We start from the raw sequence: 16473 nt of genomic DNA, 5'->3' as shown, positions 1-16473 counted from the left end.
CTTTGCCCGTCAGGGCAAGGCGAATAGGCCTTTGTCAGGCCTTCGTCAGGGCTTTGTCGGGGAGGGGCCAGGAGCCCTGCTCGCTTCAATCCCCTCACCGATAGACAGTTGCAGAAACTAGGATGCAAGAACCTTTCCTGGATGGGGTTTTGATTTTCGCGAAAAGTGTGTCAGCTTTGCTTTCAGCATGAGTCTGATTTCCAAAAAATGCATTTTGAACAATTTAAAGATTTGATCTGCGTTGGCCGGGAATCGAACCCGGGTCAACTGCTTGGTAGGCAGCTATGCTCACCACTATACCACCAACTCCTGCCTGTCTGGACTATCTGATGGAGCGCCCCTTAGAAATAAGAATAAGTCATTGGCTGGGAATGAAAAAAGCTTGCGTTTGACGCAGAAGCAGTTCGCATCATGAGGTCTTGCCGGTCAGCCCAACATTTCCCCGGGACCCCTTAAAAAAGGAGCTTGGTTTTAAGTTTGGTTTGATTGAACAGTACATTTTGTTGGCTGGGCTGGGACCCTCTCCTATTTAGCGCAAGAGTGGAACGAGGCAGCAAGTTCAAGGAATGACATTGCATCCAGGCACTTACAGCTCTTTGTGCCCTAATGCCATGACACAAAAACATAATTTGAAAAAACTTAGCAGAGGATGGTTTCGATCCATCGACCTCTGGGTTATGGGCCCAGCACGCTTCCGCTGCGCCACTCTGCTGGTTGGAGAACAAGAGCTTTTCTGGGCTTTTACAGCCTACAAACCGACAACCCTAGACCCAGTTTCGAGTGAAGCGGGCAGTAGGCCTTACAAAGCCAAACAACCTGCAACCACGCACTCCCATCCCATGGCCTTTTGCAGACAGGCCTCATTTCTCTAGCTCACACCCTAACTGCCAACACCCCTTCCCCTTCTCTCTCTGTCTCTCTCTCTCTGTCTCTCTCTCTCATTCTCTCTCTCTCGCAAATAGATACTTTACTTCCCAGGTGCAACAAAACAAGCCTTCTCGAGCTGGCAGATATGGGAAGGAAGGAAGGAAGGGCCAGTTTGGAAACTCAACTCAATTACCATAAATCCCCTGCTAAGGGTTATGGGAGGGAGGAATGAAGGAACTTTGCTTCAGGGAAAGGGCTGCTGCTGCTTCAGCATGTGAGGAGCACAGCCACACGTTTCACCTTCCTCAGTATGTTGGTTTACAGGATGAGAGAGATCCTGAAACCTCACTCTAATAGGCTGAGGTGCTGTGCTCGGTGGCCTGCTGGGACCTTTGCCCATCAGGGCAAGGCGAATAGGCCTTTGTCAGGCCTTTGTCGGGGAGGGGCCAGGAGCCCTGCTCGCTTCAATCCCCTCACCGATAGACAGTTGCAGAAACTAGGATGCAAGAACCTTTCCTGGATGGGGTTTTGATTTTCACGAAAAGTGTGTCAGCTTTGCTTTCAGCATGAGTCTGATTTCCAAAAAATGCATTTTGAACAATTTAAAGATTTGATCTGCGTTGGCCGGGAATGGAACCCTGGTCAACTGCTTGGAAGGCAGCTATGCTCACCACTATACCACCAACGCCTGCCTGTCTGGGCTATCTGATGGAGCGCCACTTAGAAATAAGAATAAGTCATTGGCTGGGAATGAAAAAAGCTTGCGTTTGACGCAGAAGCAGTTCGCATCATGAGGTCTTGCCGGTCAGCCCAACATTTCCCCGGGACCCCTTAAAAAAGGAGCTTGGTTTTAAGTTTGGTTTGATTGAACAGTACATTTTGTTGGCTGGGCTGGGACCCTCTCCTATTTAGCGCAAGAGTGGAACGAGGCAGCAAGTTCAAGGAATGACATTGCATCCAGGCACTTACAGCTCTTTGTGCCCTAATGCCATGACACAAAAACATAATTTGAAAAAACTTAGCAGAGGATGGTTTCGATCCATCGACCTCTGGGTTATGGGCCCAGCACGCTTCCGCTGCGCCACTCTGCTGGTTGGAGAACAAGAGCTTTTCTGGGCTTTTACAGCCTACAAACCGACAACCCTAGACCCAGTTTCGAGTGAAGCGGGCAGTAGGCCTTACAAAGCCAAACAACCTGCAACCACGCACTCCCATCCCATGGCCTTTTGCAGACAGGCCTCATTTCTCTAGCTCACACCCTAACTGCCAACACCCCTTCCCCTTCTCTCTCTGTCTCTCTCTCTCTGTCTCTCTCTCTCATTCTCTCTCTCTCACAAATAGATACTTTACTTCCCAGGTGCAACAAAACAAGCCTTCTCGAGCTGGCAGATATGGGAAGGAAGGAAGGAAGGGCCAGTTTGGAAACTCAACTCAATTACCATAAATCCCCTGCTAAGGGTTATGGGAGGGAGGAATGAAGGAACTTTGCTTCAGGGAAAGGGCTGCTGCTGCTTCAGCATGTGAGGAGTGCAGCCACACGTTTCACCTTCCTCAGTATGTTGGTTTACAGGATGAGAGAGATCCTGAAACCTCACTCTAATAGGCTGAGGGGCTGTGCTCGGTGGCCTGCTGGGACCTTTGCCCGTCAGGGCAAGGCGAATAGGCCTTTGTCAGGCCTTCGTCAGGGCTTTGTCGGGGAGGGGCCAGGAGCCCTGCTCGCTTCAATCCCCTCACCGATAGACAGTTGCAGAAACTAGGATGCAAGAACCTTTCCTGGATGGGGTTTTGATTTTCACGAAAAGTGTGTCAGCTTTGCTTTCAGCATGAGTCTGATTTCCAAAAAATGCATTTTGAACAATTTAAAGATTTGATCTGCGTTGGCAGGGAAGCGAACCCGGGTCAACTGCTTGGAAGGCAGCTATGCTCACCACTATACCACCAACGCCTGCCTGTTTGGGCTATGTGATGGAGCGCCCCTTAGAAATAAGAATAAGTCATTGGCTGGGAATGAAAAAAGCTTGCGTTTGACGCAGAAGCAGTTCGCATCATGAGGTCTTGCCGGTCAGCCCAACATTTCCCCGGGACCCCTTAAAAAAGGAGCTTGGTTTTAAGTTTGGTTTGATTGAACAGTACATTTTGTTGGCTGGGCTGGGACCCTCTCCTATTTAGCGCAAGAGTAGAACGAGGCAGCAAGTTCAAGGAATGACATTGCATCCAGGCACTTACAGCTCTTTGTGCCCTAATGCCATGACACAAAAACATAATTTGAAAAAACTTAGCAGAGGATGGTTTCTATCCATCGACCTCTGGGTTATGGGCCCAGCACGCTTCCGCTGCGCCACTCTGCTGGTTGGAGAACAAGAGCTTTTCTGGGCTTTTACAGCCTACAAACCGACAACCCTAGACCCAGTTTCGAGTGAAGCGGGCAGTAGGCCTTACAAAGCCAAACAACCTGCAACCACGCACTCCCATCCCATGGCCTTTTGCAGACAGGCCTCATTTCTCTAGCTCACACCCTAACTGCCAACACCCCTTCCCCTTCTCTCTCTGTCTCTCTCTCTCTGTCTCTCTCTCTCATTCTCTCTCTCTCGCAAATAGATACTTTACTTCCCAGGTGCAACAAAACAAGCCTTCTCGAGCTGGCAGATATGGGAAGGAAGGAAGGAAGGGCCAGTTTGTCAACTCAACTCAATTACCATAAATCCCCTGCTAAGGGTTATGGGAGGGAGGAATGAAGGAACTTTGCTTCAGGGAAAGGGCTGCTGCTGCTTCAGCATGTGAGGAGCACAGCCACACGTTTCACCTTCCTCAGTATGTTGGTTTACAGGATGAGAGAGATCCTGAAACCTCACTCTAATAGGCTGAGGTGCTGTGCTCGGTGGCCTGCTGGGACCTTTGCCCGTCAGGGCAAGGCGAATAGGCCTTTGTCAGGCCTTTGTCGGGGAGGGGCCAGGAGCCCTGCTCGCTTCAATCCCCTCACCGATAGACAGTTGCAGAAACTAGGATGCAAGAACCTTTCCTGGATGGGGTTTTGATTTTCACGAAAAGTGTGTCAGCTTTGCTTTCAGCATGAGTCTGATTTCCAAAAAATGCATTTTGAACAATTTAAAGATTTGATCTGCGTTGGCAGGGAATGGAACCCAGGTCAACTGCTTGGAAGGCAGCTATGCTCACCACTATACCACCAACGCCTGCCTGTCTGGGCTATCTGATGGAGCGCCCCTTAGAAATAAGAATAAGTCATTGGCTGGGAATGAAAAAAACTTGCGTTTGACGCAGAAGCAGTTCGCATCATGAGGTCTTGCCGGTCAGCCCAACATTTCCCCGGGACCCCTTAAAAAAGGAGCTTGGTTTTAAGTTTGGTTTGATTGAACAGTACATTTTGTTGGCTGGGCTGGGACCCTCTCCTATTTAGCGCAAGAGTGGAACGAGGCAGCAAGTTCAAGGAATGACATTGCATCCAGGCACTTACAGCTCTTTGTGCCCTAATGCCATGACACAAAAACATAATTTGAAAAAAGTTAGCAGAGGATGGTTTCGATCCATCGACCTCTGGGTTATGGGCCCAGCACGCTTCCGCTGCGCCACTCTGCTGGTTGGAGAACAAGAGCTTTTCTGGGCTTTTACAGCCTACAAACCGACAACCCTAGACCCAGTTTCGAGTGAAGCGGGCAGTAGGCCTTACAAAGCCAAACAACCTGCAACCACGCACTCCCATCCCATGGCCTTTTGCAGACAGGCCTCATTTCTCTAGCTCACACCCTAACTGCCAACACCCCTTCCCCTTCTCTCTCTGTCTCTCTCTCTCTGTCTCTCTCTCTCATTCTCTCTCTCTCGCAAATAGATACTTTACTTCCCAGGTGCAACAAAACAAGCATTCTCGAGCTGGCAGATATGGGAAGGAAGGAAGGAAGGGCCAGTTTGGAAACTCAACTCAATTACCATAAATCCCCTGCTAAGGGTTATGGGAGGGAGGAATGAAGGAACTTTGCTTCAGGGAAAGGGCTGCTGCTGCTTCAGCATGTGAGGAGCGCAGCCACACGTTTCACCTTCCTCAGTATGTTGGTTTACAGGATGAGAGAGATCCTGAAACCTCACTCTAATAGGCTGAGGTGCTGTGCTCGGTGGCCTGCTGGGACCTTTGCCCGTCAGGGCAAGGCGAATAGGCCTTTGTCAGGCCTTCGTCAGGGCTTTGTCGGGGAGGAGCCAGGAGCCCTGCTCGCTTCAATCCCCTCACCGATAGACAGTTGCAGAAACTAGGATGCAAGAACCTTTCCTGGATGGGGTTTTGATTTTCGCGAAAAGTGTGTCAGCTTTGCTTTCAGCATGAGTCTGATTTCCAAAAAATGCATTTTGAACAATTTAAAGATTTGATCTGCGTTGGCCGGGAATCGAACCCGGGTCAACTGCTTGGTAGGCAGCTATGCTCACCACTATACCACCAACTCCTGCCTGTCTGGACTATCTGATGGAGCGCCCCTTAGAAATAAGAATAAGTCATTGGCTGGGAATGAAAAAAGCTTGCGTTTGACGCAGAAGCAGTTCGCATCATGAGGTCTTGCCGGTCAGCCCAACATTTCCCCGGGACCCCTTAAAAAAGGAGCTTGGTTTTAAGTTTGGTTTGATTGAACAGTACATTTTGTTGGCTGGGCTGGGACCCTCTCCTATTTAGCGCAAGAGTGGAACGAGGCAGCAAGTTCAAGGAATGACATTGCATCCAGGCACTTACAGCTCTTTGTGCCCTAATGCCATGACACAAAAACATAATTTGAAAAAACTTAGCAGAGGATGGTTTCGATCCATCGACCTCTGGGTTATGGGCCCAGCACGCTTCCGCTGTGCCACTCTGCTGGCTGGAGAACGAGAGCTTTTCGGGGCTTTTACAGCCTACAAACCGACAACCCTAGACCCAGTTTCGAGTGAAGCGGGCAGTATCCCTTACAAAGCCAAACAACCTGCAACCACGCACTCCCATCCCATGGCCTTTTGCAGACAGGCCTCATTTCTCTAGCTCACACCCTAACTGCCAACACCCCTTCCCCTTCTCTCTCTGTCTCTCTCTCTCTGTCTCTCTCTCTCATTCTCTCTCTCTCGCAAATAGATACTTTACTTCCCAGGTGCAACAAAACAAGCCTTCTCGAGCTGGCAGATATGGGAAGGAAGGAAGGAAGGGCCAGTTTGGAAACTCAACTCAATTACCATAAATCCCCTGCTAAGGGTTATGGGAGGGAGGAATGAAGGAACTTTGCTTCAGGGAAAGGGCTGCTGCTGCTTCAGCATGTGAGGAGCGCAGCCACACGTTTCACCTTCCTCAGTATGTTGGTTTACAGGATGAGAGAGATCCTGAAACCTCACTCTAATAGGCTGAGGTGCTGTGCTCGGTGGCCTGCTGGGACCTTTGCCCGTCAGGGCAAGGCGAATAGGCCTTCGTCAGGGCTTTGTCGGGGAGGGGCCAGGAGCCCTGCTCGCTTCAATCCCCTCACCGATAGACAGTTGCGGAAACTAGGATGCAAGAACCTTTCCTGGATGGGGTATTGATTTTCGCGAAAAGTGTGTCAGCTTTGCTTTCAGCATGAGTCTGATTTCCCAAAAATGCATTTTGAACAATTTAAAGATTTGATCTGCGTTGGCCGGGAATCGAACCCGGGTCAACTGCTTGGAAGGCAGCTATGCTCACCACTATACCACCAACCCCTGCCTGTTTGGGCTATGTGATGGAGCGCCCCTTAGAAATAAGAATAAGTCTTTGGCTGGGAATGAAAAAAGCTTGCGTTTGACGCAGAAGCAGTTCGCATCATGAGGTCTTGCCGGTCAGCCCAACATTTCCCCGGGACCCCTTAAAAAAGGAGCTTGGTTTTAAGTTTGGTTTGATTGAACAGTACATTTTGTTGGCTGGGCTGGGACCCTCTCCTATTTAGCGCAAGAGTGGAACGAGGCAGCAAGTTCAAGGAATGACATTGCATCCAGGCACTTACAGCTCTTTGTGCCCTAATGCCATGACACAAAAACATAATTTGAAAAAACTTAGCAGAGGATGGTTTCGATCATTCGACCTCTGGGTTATGGGCCCATCCATCGACCTCTGGGTTATGGGCCCAGCACGCTTCCGCTGCGCCACTCTGCTGGTTGGAGAATAAGAGCTTTTCTGGGCTTTTACAGCCTACAAACCGACAACCCTAGACCCAGTTTCGAGTGAAGCGGGCAGTAGGCCTTACAAAGCCAAACAACCTGCAACCATGCACTCCCATCCCATGGCCTTTTGCAGACAGGCCTCATTTCTCTAGCTCACACCCTAACTGCCAACACCCCTTCCCCTTCTCTCTCTGTCTCTCTCTCTCTGTCTCTCTCTCTCATTCTCTCTCTCTCGCAAATAGATACTTTACTTCCCAGGTGCAACAAAACAAGCCTTCTCGAGCTGGCAGATATGGGAAGGAAGGAAGGAAGGGCCAGTTTGGAAACTCAACTCAATTACCATAAATCCCCTGCTAAGGGTTATGGGAGGGAGGAATGAAGGAACTTTGCTTCAGGGAAAGGGCAGCTGCTGCTTCAGCATGTGAGGAGCGCAGCCACACGTTTCACCTTCCTCAGTATGTTGGTTTACAGGATGAGAGAGATCCTGAAACCTCACTCTAATAGGCTGAGGTGCTGTGCTCGGTGGCCTGCTGGGACCTTTGCCCGTCAGGGCAAGGCGAATAGGCCTTTGTCAGGCCTTCGTCAGGGCTTTGTCGGGGAGGGGCCAGGAGCCCTGCTCGCTTCAATCCCCTCACCGATAGACAGTTGCAGAAACTAGGATGCAAGAACCTTTCCTGGATGGGGTTTTGATTTTCGCGAAAAGTGTGTCAGCTTTGCTTTCAGCATGAGTCTGATTTCCCAAAAATGCATTTTGAACAATTTAAAGATTTGATCTGCGTTGGCCGGGAATCGAACCCGGGTCAACTGCTTGGAAGGCAGCTATGCTCACCACTATACCACCAACACCTGCTTGTCTGGGCTATGTGATGGAGCGCCCCTTAGAAATAAGAATAAGTCATTGGCTGGGAATGAAAAAAGCTTGCGTTTGACGCAGAAGCAGTTCGCATCATGAGGTCTTGCCGGTCAGCCCAACATTTCCCCGGGACCCCTTAAAAAAGGAGCTTGGTTTTATGTTTGGTTTGATTGAACAGTACATTTTGTTGGCTGGGCTGGGACCCTCTCCTATTTAGCGCAAGAGTGGAACGAGGCAGCAAGTTCAAGGAATGACATTGCATCCAGGCACTTACAGCTCTTTGTGCCCTAATGCCATGACACAAAAACATAATTTGAAAAAACTTAGCAGAGGATGGTTTCGATCCATCGACCTCTGGGTTATGGGCCCAGCACGCTTCCGCTGCGCCACTCTGCTGGTGGGAGAACAAGAGCTTTTCTGGGCTTTTACAGCCTACAAACCGACAACCCTAGACCCAGTTTCGAGTGAAGCGGGCAGTAGGCCTTACAAAGCCAAACAACCTGCAACCACGCACTCCCATCCCATGGCCTTTTGCAGACAGGCCTCATTTCTCTAGCTCACACCCTAACTGCCAACACCCCTTCCCCTTCTCTCTCTGTCTCTCTCTCTCTGTCTCTCTCTCTCTCATTCTCTCTCTCTCGCAAATAGATACTTTACTTCCCAGGTGCAACAAAACAAGCCTTCTCGAGCTGGCAGATATGGGAAGGAAGGAAGGAAGGGCCAGTTTGGAAACTCAACTCAATTACCCTAAATCCCCTGCTAAGGGTTATGGGAGGGAGGAATGAAGGAACTTTGCTTCAGGGAAAGGGCTGCTGCTGCTTCAGCATGTGAGGAGCGCAGCCACATGTTTCACCTTCCTCAGTATGTTGGTTTACAGGATGAGAGAGATCCTGAAACCTCACTCTAATAGGCTGAGGTGCTGTGCTCGGTGGCCTGCTGGGACCTTGGCCCGTCAGGGCAAGGCGAATAGGCCTTTGTCAGGCATTTGTCGGGGAGGGGCCAGGAGCCCTGCTCGCTTCAATCCCCTCACCGATAGACAGTTGCAGAAACTAGGATGCAAGAACCTTTCCTGGATGGGGTTTTGATTTTCACGAAAAGTGTGTCAGCTTTGCTTTCAGCATGAGTCTGATTTCCAAAAAATGCATTTTGAACAATTTAAAGATTTGATCTGCTTTGGCCGGGAATCGAACCCGGGTCAACTGCTTGGAAGGCAGCTATGCTCACCACTATACCACCAACGCCTGCCTGTCTGGGCTATGTGATGGAGCGCCCCTTAAAAATAAGAATAAGTCATTGGCTGGGAATGAAAAAAGCTTGCGTTTGACGCAGAAGCAGTTCGCATCATGAGGTCTTGCCGGTCAGCCCAACATTTCCCCGGGACCCCTTAAAAAAGGAGCTTGGTTTTAAGTTTGGTTTGATTGAACAGTACATTTTGTTGGCTGGGCTGGGACCCTCTCCTATTTAGCGCAAGAGTGGAACGAGGCAGCAAGTTCAAGGAATGACATTGCATCCAGGCACTTACAGCTCTTTGTGCCCTAATGCCATGACACAAAAACATAATTTGAAAAAACTTAGCAGAGGATGGTTTCAATCCATCGACCTGTGGGTTATGGGCCCAGCACACTTCCGCTGCGCCACTCTGCTGGTTGCAGAACAAGAGCTTTTCTGGGCTTTTACAGCCTACAAACCGACAACCCTAGACCCAGTTTCGAGTGAAGCGGGCAGTAGGCCTTACAAAGCCAAACAACCTGCAACCACGCACTCCCATCCCATGGCCTTTTGCAGACAGGCCTCATTTCTCTAGCTCGCACCCTAACTGCCAACACCCCTTCCCCTTCTCTCTCTGTCTCTCTCTCTCTCTGTCTCTCTCTCTCATTCTCTCTCTCTCGCAAATAGATACTTTACTTCCCAGGTGCAACAAAACAAGCCTTCTCGAGCTGGCAGATATGGGAAGGAAGGAAGGAAGGGCCAGTTTGGAAACTCAACTCAATTACCATAAATCCCCTGCTAAGGGTTATGGGAGGGAGGAATGAAGGAACTTTGCTTCAGGGAAAGGGCTGCTGCTGCTTCAGCATGTGAGGAGCGCAGCCACACGTTTCACCTTCCTCTTTATGTTGGTTTACAGGATGAGAGAGATCCTGAAACCTCACTCTAATAGGCTGAGGTGCTGTGCTCGGTGGCCTGCTGGGACCTTGGCCCGTCAGGGCAAGGCGAATAGGCCTTTGTCAGGCCTTCGTCAGGGCTTTGTCGGGGAGGGGCCAGGAGCCCTGCTCGCTTCAATCCCCTCACCGATAGACAGTTGCAGAAACTAGGATGCAAGAACCTTTCCTGGATGGGGTTTTGATTGTCACGAAAAGTGTGTCAGCTTTGCTTTCAGCATGAGTCTGATTTCCAAAAAATGCATTTTGCACAATTTAAAGATTTGATCTGCGTTGGCCTGGAATCGAACCCGGGTCAACTGCTTGGAAGGCAGCTATGCTCACCACTATACCACCAACGCCTGCCTGTCTGGGCTATCTGATGGAGCGCCCCTTAGAAATAAGAATAAGTCATTGGCTGGGAATGAAAAAAGCTTGCGTTTGACGCAGAAGCAGTTCGCATCATGAGGTCTTACCGGTCAGCCCAACATTTCCCCGGGACCCCTTAAAAAAGGAGCTTGGTTTTAAGTTTGGTTTGATTGAACAGTACATTTTGTTGGCTGGGCTGGGACCCTCTCCTATTTAGCGCAAGAGTGGAACGAGGCAGCAAGTTCAAGGAATGACATTGCATCCAGGCACTTACAGCTCTTTGTGCCCTAATGCCATGACACAAAAACATAATTTGAAAAAACTTAGCAGAGGATGGTTTCGATCCATCGACCTCTGGGTTATGGGCCCAGCACGCTTCCGCTGCGCCACTCTGCTGGTTGGAGAACAAGAGCTTTTCTGGGCTTTTACAGCCTACAAACCGACAACCCTAGACCCAGTTTCGAGTGAAGCGGGCAGTAGGCCTTACAAAGCCAAACAACCTGCAACCACGCACTCCCATCCCATGGCCTTTTGCAGACAGGCCTCATTTCTCTAGCTCACACCCTAACTGCCAACACCCCTTCCCCTTCTCTCTCTGTCTCTCTCTCTCTGTCTCTCTCTCTCATTCTCTCTCTCTCGCAAATAGATACTTTACTTCCCAGGTGCAACAAAACAAGCCTTCTCGAGCTGGCAGATATGGGAAGGAAGGAAGGAAGGGCCAGTTTGGAAACTCAACTCAATTACCATAAATCCCCTGCTAAGGGTTATGGGAGGGAGGAATGAAGGAACTTTGCTTCAGGGAAAGGGCTGCTGCTGCTTCAGCATGTGAGGAGCACAGCCACACGTTTCACCTTCCTCAGTATGTTGGTTTACAGGATGAGAGAGATCCTGAAACCTCACTCTAATAGGCTGAGGTGCTGTGCTCGGTGGCCTGCTGGGACCTTTGCCCATCAGGGCAAGGCGAATAGGCCTTTGTCAGGCCTTTGTCGGGGAGGGGCCAGGAGCCCTGCTCGCTTCAATCCCCTCACCGATAGACAGTTGCAGAAACTAGGATGCAAGAACCTTTCCTGGATGGGGTTTTGATTTTCACGAAAAGTGTGTCAGCTTTGCTTTCAGCATGAGTCTGATTTCCAAAAAATGCATTTTGAACAATTTAAAGATTTGATCTGCGTTGGCCGGGAATCGAACCCGGGTCAACTGCTTGGAAGGCAGCTATGCTCACCACTATACCACCAACGCCTGCCTGTCTGGGCTATCTGATGGAGCGCCCCTTAGAAATAAGAATAAGTCATTGGCTGGGAATGAAAAAAGCTTGCGTTTGACGCAGAAGCAGTTCGCATCATGAGGTCTTGCCGGTCAGCCCAACATTTCCCCGGGACCCCTTAAAAAAGGAGCTTGGTTTTAAGTTTGGTTTGATTGAACAGTACATTTTGTTGGCTGGGCTGGGACCCTCTCCTATTTAGCGCAAGAGTGGAACGAGGCAGCAAGTTCAAGGAATGACATTGCATCCAGGCACTTACAGCTCTTTGTGCCCTAATGCCATGACACAAAAACATAATTTGAAAAAACTTAGCAGAGGATGGTTTCTATCCATCGACCTCTGGGTTATGGGCCCAGCACGCTTCCGCTGCGCCACTCTGCTGGTTGGAGAACAAGAGCTTTTCTGGGCTTTTACAGCCTACAAACCGACAACCCTAGACCCAGTTTCGAGTGAAGCGGGCAGTAGGCCTTACAAAGCCAAACAACCTGCAACCACGCACTCCCATCCCATGGCCTTTTGCAGACAGGCCTCATTTCTCTAGCTCACACCCTAACTGCCAACACCCCTTCCCCTTCTCTCTCTGTCTCTCTCTCTCTGTCTCTCTCTCTCATTCTCTCTCTCTCTCACAAATAGATACTTTACTTCCCAGGTGCAACAAAACAAGCCTTCTCGAGCTGGCAGATATGGGAAGGAAGGAAGGAAGGGCCAGTTTGGAAACTCAACTCAATTACCATAAATCCCCTGCTAAGGGTTATGGGAGGGAGGAATGAAGGAACTTTGCTTCAGGGAAAGGGCTGCTGCTGCTTCAGCATGTGAGGAGCGCAGCCACACGTTTCACCTTCCTCAGTATGTTGGTTTACAGGATGAGAGAGATCCTGAAACCTCACTCTAATAGGCTGAGGGGCTGTGCTCGGTGGCCTGCTGGGACCTTTGCCCGTCAGGGCAAGGCGAATAGGCCTTTGTCAGGCCTTCGTCAGGGCTTTGTCGGGGAGGGGCCAGGAGCCCTGCTCGCTTCAATCCCCTCACCGATAGACAGTTGCAGAAACTAGGATGCAAGAACCTTTCCTGGATGGGGTTTTGATTTTCACGAAAAGTGTGTCAGCTTTGCTTTCAGCATGAGTCTGATTTCCAAAAAATGCATTTTGAACAATTTAAAGATTTGATCTGCGTTGGCAGGGAAGCGAACCCGGGTCAACTGCTTGGAAGGCAGCTATGCTCACCACTATACCACCAACGCCTGCCTGTCTGGGCTATGTGATGGAGCGCCCCTTAGAAATAAGAATAAGTCATTGGCTGGGAATGAAAAAAGCTTGCGTTTGACGCAGAAGCAGTTCGCATCATGAGGTCTTGCCGGTCAGCCCAACATTTCCCCGGGACCCCTTAAAAAAGGAGCTTGGTTTTAAGTTTGGTTTGATTGAACAGTACATTTTGTTGGCTGGGCTGGGACCCTCTCCTATTTAGCGCAAGAGTGGAACGAGGCAGCAAGTTCAAGGAATGACATTGCATCCAGGCACTTACAGCTCTTTGTGCCCTAATGCCATGACACAAAAACATAATTTGAAAAAACTTAGCAGAGGATGGTTTCGATCCATCGACCTCTGGGTTATGGGCCCAGCACGCTTCCGCTGCGCCACTCTGCTGGTTGGAGAACAAGAGCTTTTCTGGGCTTTTACAGCCTACAAACCGACAACCCTAGACCCAGTTTCGAGTGAAGCGGGCAGTAGACCTTACAAAGCCAAACAACCTGCAACCACGCACTCCCATCCCATGGCCTTTTGCAGACAGGCCTCATTTCTCTAGCTCACACCCTAACTGCCAACACCCCTTCCCCTTCTCTCTCTGTCTCTCTCTCTCTGTCTCTCTCTCTCATTCTCTCTCTCTCGCAAATAGATACTTTACTTCCAAGGTGCAACAAAACAAGTCTTCTCGAGCTGGCAGATAAGGGAAGGAAGGAAGGAAGGGCCAGTTTGGAAACTCAACTCAATTACCATAAATCCCCTGCTAAGGGTTATGGGAGGGAGGAATGAAGGAACTTTGCTTCAGGGAAAGGGCTGCTGCTGCTTCAGCATGTGAGGAGCACAGCCACACGTTTCACCTTCCTCAGTATGTTGGTTTACAGGATGAGAGAGATCCTGAAACCTCACTCTAATAGGCTGAGGTGCTGTGCTCGGTGGCCTGCTGGGACCTTTGCCCGTCAGGGCAAGGCGAATAGGCCTTTGTCAGGCCTTTGTCGGGGAGGGGCCAGGAGCCCTGCTCGCTTCAATCCCCTCACCGATAGACAGTTGCAGAAACTAGGATGCAAGAACCTTTCCTGGATGGGGTTTTGATTTTCACGAAAAGTGTGTCAGCTTTGCTTTCAGCATGAGTCTGATTTCCAAAAAATGCATTTTGAACAATTTAAAGATTTGATCTGCGTTATGGAACCCGGGTCAACTGCTTGGAAGGCAGCTATGCTCACCACTATACCACCAACGCCTGCCTGTCTGGGCTATCTGATGGAGCGCCCCTTAGAAATAAGAATAAGTCATTGGCTGGGAATGAAAAAAGCTTGCGTTTGACGCAGAAGCAGTTCGCATCATGAGGTCTTGCCGGTCAGCCCAACATTTCCCCGGGACCCCTTAAAAAAGGAGCTTGGTTTTAAGTTTGGTTTGATTGAACAGTACATTTTGTTGGCTGGGCTGGGACCCTCTCCTATTTAGCGCAAGAGTGGAACGAGGCAGCAAGTTCAAGGAATGACATTGCATCCAGGCACTTACAGCTCTTTGTGCCCTAATGCCATGACACAAAAACATAATTTGAAAAAACTTAGCAGAGGATGGTTTCGATCCATCGACCTCTGGGTTATGGGCCCAGCACGCTTCCGCTGCGCCACTCTGCTGGTTGGAGAACAAGAGCTTTTCTGGGCTTTTACAGCCTACAAACCGACAACCCTAGACCCAGTTTCGAGTGAAGCGGGCAGTAGGCCTTACAAAGCCAAACAACCTGCAACCACGCACTCCCATCCCATGGCCTTTTGCAGACAGGCCTCATTTCTCTAGCTCACACCCTAACTGCCAACACCCCTTCCCCTTCTCTCTCTGTCTCTCTCTCTCTGTCTCTCTCTCTCATTCTCTCTCTCTCGCAAATAGATACTTTACTTCCCAGGTGCAACAAAACAAGCATTCTCGAGCTGGCAGATATGGGAAGGAAGGAAGGAAGGGCCAGTTTGGAAACTCAACTCAATTACCATAAATCCCCTGCTAAGGGTTATGGGAGGGAGGAATGAAGGAACTTTGCTTCAGGGAAAGGGCTGCTGCTGCTTCAGCATGTGAGGAGCGCAGCCACACGTTTCACCTTCCTCAGTATGTTGGTTTACAGGATGAGAGAGATCCTGAAACCTCACTCTAATAGGCTGCTGTGCTCGGTGGCCTGCTGGGACCTTTGCCCGTCAGGGCAAGGCGAATAGGCCTTTGTCAGGCCTTTGTCGGGGAGGGGCCAGGAGCCCTGCTCGCTTCAATCCCCTCACCGATAGACAGTTGCAGAAACTAGGATGCAAGAACCTTTCCTGGATGGGGTTTTGATTTTCGCGAAAAGTGTGTCAGCTTTGCTTTCAGCATGAGTCTGATTTCCAAAAAATGCATTTTGAACAATTTAAAGATTTGATCTGCGTTGGCCGGGAATCGAACCCGGGTCAACTGCTTGGTAGGCAGCTATGCTCACCACTATACCACCAACTCCTGCCTGTCTGGACTATCTGATGGAGCGCCCCTTAGAAATAAGAATAAGTCATTGGCTGGGAATTAAAAAAGCTTGCGTTTGACGCAGAAGCAGTTCGCATCATGAGGTCTTGCCGGTCAGCCCAACATTTCCCCGGGACCCCTTAAAAAAGGAGCTTGGTTTTAAGATTGGTTTGATTGAACAGTACATTTTGTTGGCTGGGCTGGGACCCTCTCCTATTTAGCGCAAGAGTGGAACGAGGCAGCAAGTTCAAGGAATGACATTGCATCCAGGCACTTACAGCTCTTTGTGCCCTAATGCCATGACACAAAAACATAATTTGAAAAAACTTAGCAGAGGATGGTTTCGATCCATCGACCTCTGGGTTATGGGCCCAGCACGCTTCCGCTGTGCCACTCTGCTGGCTGGAGAACGAGAGCTTTTCGGGGCTTTTACAGCCTACAAACCGACAACCCTAGACCCAGTTTCGAGTGAAGCGGGCAGTATCCCTTACAAAGCCAAACAACCTGCAACCACGCACTCCCATCCCATGGCCTTTTGCAGACAGGCCTCATTTCTCTAGCTCACACCCTAACTGCCAACACCCCTTCCCCTTCTCTCTCTGTCTCTCTCTCTCTGTCTCTCTCTCTCATTCTCTCTCTCTCGCAAATAGATGCTTTACTTCCCAGGTGCAACAAAACAAGCCTTCTCGAGCTGGCAGATATGGGAAGGAAGGAAGGAAGGGCCAGTTTGGAAACTCAACTCAATTACCATAAATCCCCTGCTAAGGGTTATGGGAGGGAGGAATGAAGGAACTTTGCTTCAGGGAAAGGGCTGCTGCTGCTTCAGCATGTGAGGAGCGCAGCCACACGTTTCACCTTCCTCAGTATGTTGGTTTACAGGATGAGAGAGATCCTGAAACCTCACTCTAATAGGCTGAGGTGCTGTGCTCGGTGGCCTGCTGGGACCTTTGCCCGTCAGGGCAAGGCGAATAGGCCTTCGTCAGGGCTTTGTCGGGGAGGGGCCAGGAGCCCTGCTCGCTTCAATCCCCTCACCGATAGACAGTTGCGGAAACTAGGATGCAAGAACCTTTCCTGGATGGGGTTTTGATTTTCGCGAAAAGTGTGTCAGCTTTGCTTTCAGCATGAGTCTGATTT

At 49.9% G+C, this 16473-nt stretch overlaps 4 non-coding genes across 4 annotated transcripts; all 4 read right to left on the bottom strand.

Annotated features, from left to right (window-relative positions):
* Positions 1-237: 237 nt before the first annotated feature.
* On the bottom strand, positions 238-309 carry TRNAG-ACC (transfer RNA glycine (anticodon ACC)). The gene has a single exon. It is a non-coding gene; the product is annotated as a tRNA-Gly (tRNA).
* Positions 310-5243: 4934 nt separating this feature from the next.
* TRNAG-ACC (transfer RNA glycine (anticodon ACC)) lies at positions 5244-5315 on the bottom strand. Its single transcript has one exon. It is a non-coding gene; the product is annotated as a tRNA-Gly (tRNA).
* Positions 5316-11526: 6211 nt separating this feature from the next.
* TRNAG-UCC (transfer RNA glycine (anticodon UCC)) lies at positions 11527-11598 on the bottom strand. Its single transcript has one exon. It is a non-coding gene; the product is annotated as a tRNA-Gly (tRNA).
* A 3666-nt stretch (positions 11599-15264) lies between these two features.
* TRNAG-ACC (transfer RNA glycine (anticodon ACC)) lies at positions 15265-15336 on the bottom strand. Its single transcript has one exon. It is a non-coding gene; the product is annotated as a tRNA-Gly (tRNA).
* Between the last annotated feature and the right edge of the window lie 1137 nt (positions 15337-16473).

This window comes from Ambystoma mexicanum, chromosome 6q (assembly GCF_040938575.1).
Source record: "Ambystoma mexicanum isolate Mex_15411 chromosome 6q, UKY_AmexF1_1, whole genome shotgun sequence".
NCBI classification, from domain to species: domain Eukaryota; kingdom Metazoa; phylum Chordata; class Amphibia; order Caudata; family Ambystomatidae; genus Ambystoma; species Ambystoma mexicanum.
The sequence above is the reverse complement of the archived record's forward strand: the minus strand, read 5'-3'. Positions and strand labels throughout refer to the sequence as shown.